This window comes from Callithrix jacchus, chromosome 9, assembly GCF_049354715.1.
Source record: "Callithrix jacchus isolate 240 chromosome 9, calJac240_pri, whole genome shotgun sequence".
Lineage (NCBI taxonomy): Eukaryota > Metazoa > Chordata > Mammalia > Primates > Cebidae > Callithrix > Callithrix jacchus.
In genome coordinates, this window is record NC_133510.1 from 20,153,380 (window position 1) to 20,166,210 (window position 12,831).

Consider the following 12,831-nt stretch of genomic DNA (forward strand, 5'->3'; position numbering starts at 1 on the left):
CAGTTCGTGAATTAGCTGAGGCGGTGGAGTGGAGATGGGTCATGAGTGGAACCAGTGGAACCAGGGGTAATGCCAAAGGAGCATTACCACCCTTGCCCAGAATCAGTATTTTGATTAGTTGCCCTGGGTGAAAACTGACTGATACCATGTGGTTACATTCTCTAGGGCAAAATAAATCAATTAAAAATGTCTACAGAGGAGCCAAGTATTACAGTCTTTTCATCTGTTTCTAACAATTATTTCATCACTAGTGCTAGTGATTTTAGGAATATATAAACAAAAAGAATCCCAATACAGTGTGCGTTATGTGCATGATGGATACACTAAAAGCCCAAACTTCACCACTAAACAATCTCTCCATGCAACAAAATTGCACTTGGATCGCTTAAACATATACAAACATTTTTTTAAATCCCAAGTTTTTATTATAATGTTTAATAAATATATAGCTCCTTTGTTAACATAAGAAACACTTTATGAATGATGGGAATGTATTGACACCAATTAACATCCTTCAGGACCGGCGCGGTGGCTCACGTTTGTTATCCCAGAACTTTGGGAGGCCAAGATGGGTGGATCACGAGGTCAGGAGTTCAGGACCATCCTGGCCAACATGGTGAAATCCCATCTCTACTAAAAATACATCCATCTAAAAAAACAAAACAAAACAAAAAAACCTTCCGAATTACAGGAAGAACATAAAAGTTGCTAAGATTGCAAGTTGGTGGTAAACATGTTTCATAGACGAAAGTTAAGTACTACTGATAAATATTATTGTTCCTAAAGTACTATGGCTAATGCTTTATCTCAATTGGTCGTTACAACAGCCCATGAAATTATTCCCATTTTAAAGCTCATTTTTTTTGTATTTAAATTGTTTTAATTTCTAATTATTCCCATTTGAAGCTCAGGAAATTTAAGAGGCTTTCCTGAGGACATACAGGCTAGTATGTAACAGAAAACAGTCTAGATGCAAACCTGATCTTCTCATTTTAATTTGAGTGCCTCTGGGATCTGCTGGAGGCATGAATGGAGTCCATGTGTTTTGACCTAAGTCTGCTAGTCTTCACACAGTGACACAGCCGACAAATTAAAAATATGAGCCCCAAGTCACTGGTGAAAATAATGACCAAGATGGTTTTTCATGCACAACAGCCATTTAGTTAAAAAGAAATCACAAACATATCTTATTTTAATCTCTTAAGCTGGGCACAGTGGTTCACACCTGTAATGCCAGCACTTTGGGAGGCCAAGGTGGGTGGATCATGAGGTGCAGAGTTTGAGACCAGCCTGACCAACATGGTGAAACCCTGTCAGCCTCCTGAGTAGCTGGGATTACAGGTGCCCACCACCACTCCCAGCTGGGTCTCAAACTCCTGACTGGCTGGGAGTGGTGGTGGGTACCTGTAATCCCAGCTACTCAGGAGGCTGAGGCAGGAGAATCGCTTGAACTGGGAGGCAGAGGCTGCAATAGGTGAGGATTGCACCACTGCACTCCAGCCTGGGGCAGCAGAGTGAGACTCCATCTCAAAAAAATAAAAATAGAGTTAAGGTCTCACTATGTTGCCCAGGCTGGTGTTGAACTCCTGGCCTCGTGTGATTCTCCCACCTTGGTCTCTCAAAGCTCTGGGAATATAGGCATGAGCCATGGTGCCCAGACTTCTGCAGCTTCTAAACAAGTTCAGGAACTCCTCAGGGTTCCATGGGTAAGATTCAGGGAATCTGTGAACTTGGATGGGAAAAGTATTCCCTTTGTTTCCTTTACCTCTAAATGAAAGATAACACTTCCTTTAATGATGAGTGTGAACAACAAACCACTGTAGATAAAAAGAACCCACACTTTTGTCACCAACGAAAGTAACAGATTTTGTGTCAAATTATAGGTGCTGCAGAAATCTTGTAATAACACTGATGATCTACAACTTTGAAATTACAGCAATTAGACTCATCACTTATAGCCTATTTAATGCATTAATCAAATGTGCATATAGTTCTAATAAAGCATACATAATTTATTTCTTTTATTTTTATTTTTTGAGACAGAGTCTCACTCTGTCACCAGGCTGGAGTGCAGTGGCATGATCTCAGCTCACTGCAACCTCCACCTCCCAGATTCAAGCCATTCTCCTGCCTCAGCCTCTCGAGTAGCTGGGACTACAGGTGTCTGCCACCACACCCAGCTAATTTTTATATTTTGAGTAGAGACAGGGTTTTGCCATGTTGGCCAGGCTGGTCTTGATCTCTTGACTTCGTGATCTGCCCACCTCGGCCTTTTTTTTTTAGAAAAGCCAAGAACATATTTTATTTTATTTTAAAATGAACATTGAAGACACCTCATTTCCCACCATGCTACAAAACTTTTTAAATATGGAATGTTCAACAGCCTATCCATTTTGGTAGGTTACAAAACCAGCAAAAACTCCAGTTGTCCAATGATGAATATTTGAGAATAGTTTTGTTTATAAATAGCTGAGCACCTACTGGAAAAGTTCCTTGGCTAAACGCTGAAAATAAAATTTAATTTTTGAACAGAAAATATCATTAACTTAGTAGCCTTTGCTTAAAGGTGGGATTAATTCTCCATGAAGTCAGAATGAGACAGTAAGCAGCATTAAGTTTACAGGCACACAGAACGAGTGCTCAAACTGCTAGCACAAATTCCAACAGAGTACATAAGGCTAAGTTTCAATTTGCATTTCTCTGATGACCAATGATGATGAGCATTTTTTCATATGTTTGTTGGCCTCATGTATGTCTTCTTTTGTAAAGTGTCTGTTCATTATCCTTTGCCCATTTTTGAATGGGCTTGTTTGTTTTGTTCTTGTAAATCTGTTTGAGTTCTTTGTAAATTCTGGATATCAGCCCTTTGTCAGATGGATAAATTGCAAAAATTTTTTCCCATTCTGTTGGTTGCCGATTCACCCTAGTGACTGTTTCTTTTGCCATGCAGAAGCTGTGGAGTTTGATTAGGTCCCATTTGTCTATTTTGGCTTTTGCTGCCAATGCTTTTGGTGTTTTGTTCATGAAGTCCTTGCCTAGTCCTATGTCCTGAATGGTTTTGCCTAGATTTTCTTCTAGGGTTTTTATGGTGCCAGGTCTTATTTTTAAGTCTTTAATCCAACCGGGCATGGTGGCTCAAGCCTGTAATCCCAGCACTTTGGGAGGCCGAGGCAGGTGGATCATGAAGTCAAGAGATCGAGACAATCCTGGTCAAAATGGTGAAACCCCGTCTCTACTAAATCAGCTGGGCATGGTGACACATGCCTGTAATCCCAGCTACTCAGGAGGCTGAGGCAGGAGAATTGCCTGAACCCAGGGGGCGGAGGTTGCGGTGAGCCGAGATCAACCATTGCACTCCAGCCTGGGTAACAAGAGCGAAACTCCATCTCAAAAAAAAAAAAAAAAAAAGTCTTTAATCCATCTGGAGTTAATTTTAGTGTAAGGTGTCAGGAAGGAGTCCAGTTTCTGCTTTCTGCACATGGCTAGCCAGTTTTCCCAACACCATTTATTAAACAGGGAATCCTTTCCCCATTGCTTGTTTTTGTCAGGTTTATCCAAGATTGTATGGTTGTAGATATGTTGTGTTGCCTTTGATGCCTCTGTTCTGTTCCATTGGTCTATATCTCTGTTTTGGTACCAGTACCATGCTGTTTTGATTACTATAGCCTTGTAGTACAGTTTAAAGTCCGGTAGTGTGATGTCTCCCGCTGTGTTCTTTTTGCTTAGAATTGCCTTGGCTATGCGGGTTCTTTTTGGCTTCCATATGAAGTTCAAGGTGGTTTTTTTCCAGTTCTGTGAAGAAAGTCAATGGTAGCTTGATGGGGATAGCACTGAGTTTGTAAATCACTTTGGGCAGTATGGCCATTTTCATGATATTGATTCTTCCGAACCATGAACATGGAATGTTTCTCCATCTGTTTGTGTCCTCTATTATTTCATTGAGCAGTGGTTTGTAGTTCTCCTTGAAGAGGTCCTTTACATTCCTTGTTAGTTGTATTCCTAGGTATTTTATTCTTTTTGTAGCAATTGTGAATGGCAGTTCGTTCTTGATTTGGCTCTCTTTAAGTCTGTTATTAGTGTATAGGAATGCTTGTAATTTTTGCACATTGATTTTATATCCTGAGACTTTGCTGAAGTTGCTTATGAGTTTCAGGAGATTTTGGGCTGAGACGATGGGGTCTTCTAGATATACTATCATGTCATCTGCAAATAGAGACAATTTGGCTTCCTCCTTTCCTATTTGAATACCCTTTATTTCTTTTTCTTGCCTGATTGCTCTGGCTAGAACTTCCAGTACTATATTGAATAGGAGTGGTGAGAGAGGGCATCCTTGTCTAGTGCCAGATTTCAGGGGAATGCTTCCAGTTTTTGTCCTTTCACTATGATATTGGCTGTTGGTTCATTGTAAATAGCTTTTATTATTTTGAGATACGTTTGATCAATACCGAGTTTATTGAGGGTTTTTAGCATAAAGCGCTGTTGAATTTTGTCAAAGGCCTTCTCTGCATCAGTTGAGATAATCATGTGGTTACTGTTTTTGGTTCTGTTTATGTGGTGAATTATGTTTACAGACTTGCATATGCTGAATCAGCCTTGCATCCCCGGAATGAATTCTACTTGATCATGGTGGATAAGCTTTTTGATGTGTTGTTGCAATTGGCTTGCCACAATTTATTTGAAGATTTTTGCGTCTATGTTCATCATGGATATTGGCCTGAAGTTTTCTTTTCTTGTTGAGTCTCTGCCGGGTTTTGGTATCAGGATGATGTTGGTCTCATAAAATGTCTTGGGAAGGATTCCCTCTGTTTGGATTATTTGGAATAGTTTCAGAAGGAATGGTACCAGCTCCTCTTTGTGTGTCTGGTAGAATTCAGCTGTGAACCCATCTGGACCTGGGCTTTTTTTGTGTGGTAGGCTCTTAACTGCTGCCTCAACTTCAGACCTTGTTATTGGTCTGTTCATAGTTTTGGCTACCTTTTGGTTTAGGCTTGGGAGGACACAAGTGTCCAGGAATTTATCCATTTCTTCCAGGTTTACTAGTTTATGTGCATAGAGTTGTTTGTAATATTCTCTGATGATGGTTTGAATTTCTGTGGGATCTGTTGTGATTTCCCCTTTATCATTTTTAATTGCATCTTTTTGGTTAATTCTCTCTTTTCTTTTATATTAATCTGCCTAGTGGTCTGTCTATTTTGTTGATCTTTTCGAAAAACCAGCTCTTGGATTTATTGATTTTTTTGAAGGGTTTTTTGTGTCTCTATCTCCTTCAGTTCTGCTCTGATCTTAGTTATTTCTTGTCTTCCGCTAGGTTTTGAGTTTTTTTTGATCTTGCTCCTCCAGCTCTTTCAATTTTGACATTAGGGTTTCAATTTTGGATCTCTCCACTCTTCTCATGTGGGCACTTATTGCTATATATTTTCCTCTAGAGACTGCTTTAAATGTGTCCCAGAGGTTCTGGTACGTTGTATATTTGTTCTCATTGGTTTCGAAGAACTTCTTTATTTCTACATTCATTTCATTGTTTATCCAGTCAACATTCAAGAGCCAGTTGTTCAGTTTCCATGAAGCTGTGGGGTTCTGAGTTAGTTTCTGAATTCTGAGTTCTAACTTGATTGCACTGTGGTCTGAGAGACTGTTTGTTATGATTTCAGTTGTTTTGCATTTGCTGAGGAGTGCTTTACTTCCAATTATGTTGTCAATTTTAGAGTAGGTGTGATGTGGTGCTGAGAAGAATGTGTATTCTGTGGATTTGGGGTGGAGAGTTCTGTAAATGTCTATCAGGTTTGCCTGTTCCAGGTCTGAGTTCAAGTCCTGGATATCCTTGTTAATTTTCTGTCTGGTTGATCTCTCTAATATTGACAGTGGAGTTAAAATCTCCCACTATTATTGTGTGGGGATCTAAGTGTCTTTATAAGTCGTTAAGAACTTGCCTTATATATCTGGGTGCTTCTGTATTGGGTCCATATATATTTAGGATCGTTAGCTCTTCTTGTTGTATCAATCCTTTCACCATTACGTGATGACCTTCTTTGTCTCTTTTGATCTTTGTTGCTTTAAAGTCTATTTTATCAGAGATGAGAATTGCAACTCCTGCTTTGTTTTTGCTCTCCATTTGCTTGGTAAATCTTCCTCCATTCCTTTATTTTGAGGCTTTGTGTATGCTTGCATGTGAGATGGGTTTCCTGGATACAGCACAACAATGGGTTTTGGTTTTTTATCCAATTTGCCAGTCTGTGTCTTTTGATTGGTGCATTTAGTTCATTTACATTTAGGGTTAATATTGTTATGTGTGAATTTGATACTGCCATTTTGATGCTAGCTGGCTATTTTGCCCATTAGTTGATGTAGATTCTTCATTTTGTTGATGTTCTTTAGCATTTGGTATGTTTTTGAAATGGCTGATACTGGTTGTTCCTTTCTATGTATAGTGCCTCTCTCAGGAGCTCTTGTAAAGCAGGCCTGGTGGTGACAAAATCTCTGAGTGCTTGCTTTTTTGCAAAGGATTTTATTTTTTCTTCACTTATGAAGCTCAGTTTGGCTGGATATAAAATTCTGGGTTGAAACTTCTTTTCTTTAAGGATGTTGAATATTGGCCCCCACTCTCTTCTGTCTTGTAGGGTTTCTGCCGAGAGATCTCCTGTGAGTCTGATGGGCTTCCCTTTGTGGGTGACTCGACCTTTCTCTCTGGCTTCCCTTAGTATTTTCTCCTTCATTTCAACCCTGGTGAATCTGATGATTATGTGCCTTGGGGTTGCTCTTCTTGCAGAATATCTTTGTGGTGTTTTCTGTATTTCCTGGACTTGGATACTGGCCTGCCTCACTAGCTGGGGGGAATTTTCCTGGATAATATCCTGAAGAATATTTTCCAGCCTGGATTCATTCTCTTTGTCACATTCAGGTACACCTATCAGACGTAGGTTAGGTCTCTTCACATAGTCTCACATTTCTTGGAGACTGTTCATTTCTTTTTGTGCTTTTTTCTCTAATCTTGGCTTCTTGTTCTATTTCATTGAGTTGATCTTTGACTTCTGATATCCTTTCTTCTGCTTGGTCAATTTGGCTGTTGAAACTTGTGTATGCTTTTATACTATATTACCTTCAAGCTACCTTAGTTCTGACTTTTAAAAAGTCATTTTGTGGTCAAATGTCCTACTCCTCTTATGCAGCCTACAACCAAACAGAATGCTTCTTAGCAAGGCATTTGTATGTTTTCCTTGAGGAAAGCAACAGGCAAACAACAAAGTGAGTGAGGAGAAAGTGTAAATTCAAGTATTTAACATAAACTTGAGTATGGGTACCATGATTATATTTAGAATTCTAGGGCTGGATGGGAAAACTAGGTAGAGATCTATAGATTTCTTACTCAAACACAATGTGGCTTCTTTGATTTATTTTTACATCTCTAATTTTGCAATTATTAGGTATAACTATATGCAGTGTCACTAAAAGTACCTCCCAAAACCAAATATTAAATAATGCCTATGGCTTTCTCTATGATAGTGTTGATTTAACCAATATTTTCAATATTTTATTTTTTAATTAACAAATAATTTTACATATTTTGATATGTAAAATGTATAGTGATCAGATAAGGGCAATTAACATGTTCATCATCTCAAACGTTTATTTTTTATTTTGATTATACTTTAAGTTCTGGGGTACATGTGCAGATTGTGCAGGTTTGTTACATAGGTATACGCGTGCCTTGGTGGTCATTTGCTGCATCCATTGCCCCATTATCTACATTAGGTATTTCTCCTAGTGCTATCCCTCCCCAAATTCCCCACAATGAAAACACACAGACACAGAGAAGGGAGCATCATCACACATTGGTATCTGGGGGGTGATTTTCCCAATATTAATGAAAACCATTGAGCATTTGTTTTGTAGTGTCTCATCAGCTGTATTCACACATTCCATCACCTGTCTTAATGGATAATCATGCACTAGGAATATGAGTTTTAAGAAGCGCTGTATCATTTAAAGATAACACAGAAGCATCAAATTTAATTCTGCTAGAACACCCAGTCTATCGATTAACAGCAGCTAATATGGGGTCTACTTTATATACAAGTTAAATTCAGTGACCTTAATCAGTCATATGATCAGGTCAACAGTAATAAATCATACAATATATTTTCACCACTATAGCTTCCATTTCTTTTTCCCCTTAAGTCTAAAATTAACACTGTGTTTTACAAAACATGATGATAATTTTCTAGAGTAGTGATGACAAGCTATGAAATCTTACATATGCAAATGACTTGTTTGCTCCTATTTTCTTATAAGCTTGGTAGATCCGGGAAGTAGAACTTTTCAAACAAAATTCCCAAATGTGGCCCAGCATGGTGGCTCACACCTGTAATTCCAGCATTTTGGGAAGCTGAGGCAGGTGGATCATCTGAGGTTGGGAGTTCTAGACCAGCCTGACCAACATGGAGAAACCCTGTCTCTACCAAAAGTACAGAGTTAGCTGGGTATGGTGGTGCATGCCTGTAATCCCAGCTACTTGGGAGGCTGAGACAGGAGAATCACTTGAATCCAAAAGGCAGAAGTTACGGTGAGCTGAGATCACACCACTGCACTCCAGCCTGGGTAACAAGAACGAATCTTTGTAAAGAAAAAAAATCCCCAAATGCATTTCATCAGCACCGTAAGACTAAAACAGAAAAAGTATAAAGTACATACCAGTAACTGAAACAGCTTTTGTATATTATTTTACTTCTCATTTGATAACTTTTGTAAAGTGATGAGCAGAGTGTATTTCTCCAGGGATCCAGATAGATACATATTCCCTCAATTAAAATTCATTTTTATAGAGGCCACTGATACTTATAGCCTAAATATTTCTAGAAACATCTGAGTTCAGGCCTGCATCATCTTTGCAACATTTTCTCATATTTTATCTTTGTCCATTTATCTATATGCATTGAATTGCACGCTCCTCATTAAGAGTTAATGATCTCTAGGGCAAATAGATTTATGAACCACTCTTGAATATATTAATATTAATGACCAAGCACCTTATATAAGACTTTCAGAAACTGACTTCCGGACTGGGCACAGTGGACCATGTCTGTAATCCCAGCATTTGGAAGGCTGAGGTGGTGGAGTTGAAGACCAGCCTGGCCAACATGGTGAAACCCGGTCTCTACTGAAAATACAAAACTTAGCAGGTGGTAGTGGCATGTGCCTATAATCCCAGCTAATTGGGGGGCTGAGGCAGAAGAATCACTTGAACCTGGGAGGTGGCGTTGCAGTCAGCCGAGATCATGCCACTGCACTCCAGTCTGGGAGACAGAGTAAGACCTTGTCTCAACAAAAATGAAAAAAGAAAAAGAAACTGACATCTGCCCAAATCTCCATCTGTAGCCTTTTCCCCATCTGCCCTTTTCTCTGGAATTACTGAGTTGCTGGTAGTGCCCCCCCTCACCATTTCTCTTTTGTAGAGAAATACCTACACTTTTGGAGGATTCTCGCCCTCTCTTCTTGCTGCCTGGCCTGTGCTCACCCTTCCCTGCCCTCTGCCTCACTAAATCTGGCTGACCTCACTCTCTGAGTCTCAGCTCAGGCATATCTTTAGGAAAGCCTTCCTGACAGCTGTTAGTTTCCTTCTTTATATCCCAGTGCTTAGCACTTAGAAGGAACTCAATAAATAATTATTTAGTAAAAGTAAGGCTGTTTATACAAAGATGATTCAAAAGATTGTCCCCTACAGCCTAGTAGCAAAGGGGACCAACATGTAAAGACATGAGATGCAGTTCAGGTGGTCAAGTTACACTAGAAAAATGGACAAAGTATGAAGGGAGCCACAGAAGGTACCTGTGTACATGGAGAAAGATAGTCAGACTCAAGGAAGGCCTCACATAGCATTCTGAGCCTTTTTTTTTTTTCCTTTTTCTGTTGTTGGAGATAAGTTCTTACTCTTTCACCCAGAGTGGAGTGCAATGGCATGATCAAGACTCACTGCAACCTCAAACTGCTGGGCTCAAGGGATCTTCTCTCCTAAACCTCTTGTGTAGCTGGGACTACAGGCACATATCACCATGCCCATCTAATTTTTTGTAGAGTGAATGTTTTGCTGTGGTTTTCAGGCTGGTCCTAAACTCTTGGCCTTGAGCAACTCTCCCATTTTGGCTTTCCAAAGTGCTGGGATTACAGATGTGAGCTATTATGCCCAGCCTACATTCTGAGTCTTAAAAGAAAATAAATTTGTCAAAATAGTAGAGGAAAACATTTGAGATGTAAAAAAATGGGGTGCACAGTAATTAAGGCATGAACAGTAACAGTAATTTTGCAATTTATTAGTAACTGCCTACTCAGTTAGTGTGTTGTTAAAAAGATACTGGTATGAAGTATAGGAAGGGGTTACATTGTATAGTTCCACTGTATTTTAAAATTGTCTTTTGTTTCCAACAGTTTTGTTTATTTATGTTGGTGACCCTGAGATTTTTGTATGGCTTGAACCTGGTGATATCTAGTGTCTCCCTGAGTGGTTGGTTCTAGGGATTTTCTTCTTTCAGAGTAAAAGCTGATGAGGCCTTTTCCTACTCCCTGAGGCATTAGATTGCTTTGCCCAAGTTACACTTTTTTTTTTCAGATGCAGTTTCACTCTTGTTGCCCAGGCTGGAGGGCAATGGTGCTATCTCAGCTCAGTGCAAGCTCTGCCTCCTGGGTTCAAGCAATTCTCCTGCCTCAGCCTCCTGAGTAGCTGGGAGTACAGGCATGCGCCACCATGCCCAACTAATTTTTTCTTTTTGTACTTTTAGTAGAGATGTGGTTTCTCCATATTGGTCAAGCTGGTCTTGAACTCCTGACCTCAGGTGATCTGTCCCTTTCGGCCTCCCAAAGTGCTTGGATTACAGGGGTGAGCCACCATGCCCAACCCCAAGTTATATTTTTGATACATCTCACTAATCTAATAAATTTATCTGGTAATTTATATAATTCACCAATATGAAATTGTGTCATCTTTGTGATAATTGAATGCAAAATCTGGGAAGCATCTCATTTTCCAGAATTCTGCACTAGCAACTCAGAAGTTTCACTCTCCTTCTTATGTTGTGGCAAACTTTGGTTCCCATAGTCCAGGGAGCACCATTACTTTTTTGATATACCAGGATTCAAATTAAAAAAAAAAGATAGAAGGCAGTGGCTAAAAGAATAGCTTAATGCAGAAAAGGAAAATCTTCTTTCCTGTTCCTGAAGCCCCACAAGCTCACATCCTCTCAATCTGGCTATTTCATGTAAAATCAAGGTGGTAAAGACAGAAGACATATGTTATGTCTGTGCCTTTTCATTTCTCTGTTTCTGCCAGTCAGATAACATAAAAATTCATATCAGTTAGCAAAGAGTGGATGGGAATAAAGCACAAAATGGAGGAGAGCCCTTTTTGAAATTTTGGAAAATTCTTTTATTCATTCAAACAGAAATGAGCAGACATTACAACAACTTTAATGATGGAATGATAAGAATATCTTATAAGTATGTGATAATAATTATGTATAATGATAAAATTAAAGAACAAAATATTCTTATGATTAAAATGGTAACAGTTAACCTGAATCAAGTGATAAAATCAGGTAAAGAATTCTTTTTATTGAATAAAAAATAACGATTATTACTCATATTACTTTTATTAAAGGTCAAAGAAGGAAGGAATATAAACAAAAGTGAAATAATACAACTATCAGAAAATATGTGTGATAATACATCTTCTGATGCTGCTGCTGGATTAACCCAGGGAAGAAAGATTGAGAAAATGTATCCTCAGCAATTTCCCAAGAAGGTGAAGGAAGAGCATGATGGGTAAGCCTATAACAGTAATTTTTTTTTTTTGAAATGGAGTTTCACTCTTGTTGCTCAAGATGGAGTGCAATGGGGCAATCTCAGCTCACTGCAGCCTCTGCATTTCAGGTTCAGGTGATTATCCTGCCTTAGCCTCCCAAGTAGCTGGGATTACAGGAGCACAACACCACATTGGGCTAATGTTTTGTATTTTTAGTAGAAATAAAATTTCACTAAAAATGAAATGTTAGCCAGGCTGGTCTTGAACTCCCGACCTCAGGTGATCCACCCGCCTTGGCCTCCCAAAGTGCTGGAGTTACAGGCATGAGCCACTGCACCTGGCTGCCTATAGCAGTATTTAACAGCAGATAATTGTCATGCTGCTATACACTAATTCTAAGTCAGACTAATATTCCTTATGATTAACAAATTTAATAATTTTACCAGGGATATTTAGACCTGTCTTTTTTTTCCAGGAAAATGCAAATTAACAAAAAATAAGATATATTTTTTAAAAGTTATACGGATATTTAAAAAATAATTACTAATGTTGGCAAATGGGAGGAAAAAGGCATTCTCATACACTGTCGGTGTATGTAATTGGGAAATTATTTCTGAAGGGTAACTTAATGCTGTGTATCAAAATCTCAAATAATCTGACATCATTTTAACCTGACAACTTCACTTCTGGGACTTGATTGTACAGGAAAACATAACTTGTGTAAACATACACACGTGCACTTATTAAGGACATTAATTATACATTATACATAATGAACAACAGGCCAATTAATATACAAAATATATATACCATGAAAGACTATATACCTATATTAAGAATATTCATATAAATAGGTTGCATATATACATGTATATGTTAAGTATATTTATTATAGCATTGTCATAACCTATCAATAAGAAATAAATTGGCATGTCTACAAAATAGTGTAATATGCAGCCATTAAAAAATGAGGCCATGTCTATAGTGCACCGATTATTTCACTATTAAATTATATTCCAAGTATTTAGTTTGATGACACATCT

General features: G+C 38.6%; 1 pseudogene; it reads left to right on the forward strand.

Moving 5' to 3' along the window:
* LOC100389543 (putative ankyrin repeat domain-containing protein 20A2) overlaps positions 1–12,831 on the forward strand; it is a 34,394-nt pseudogene that overhangs the window by 7,375 nt on the left and 14,188 nt on the right.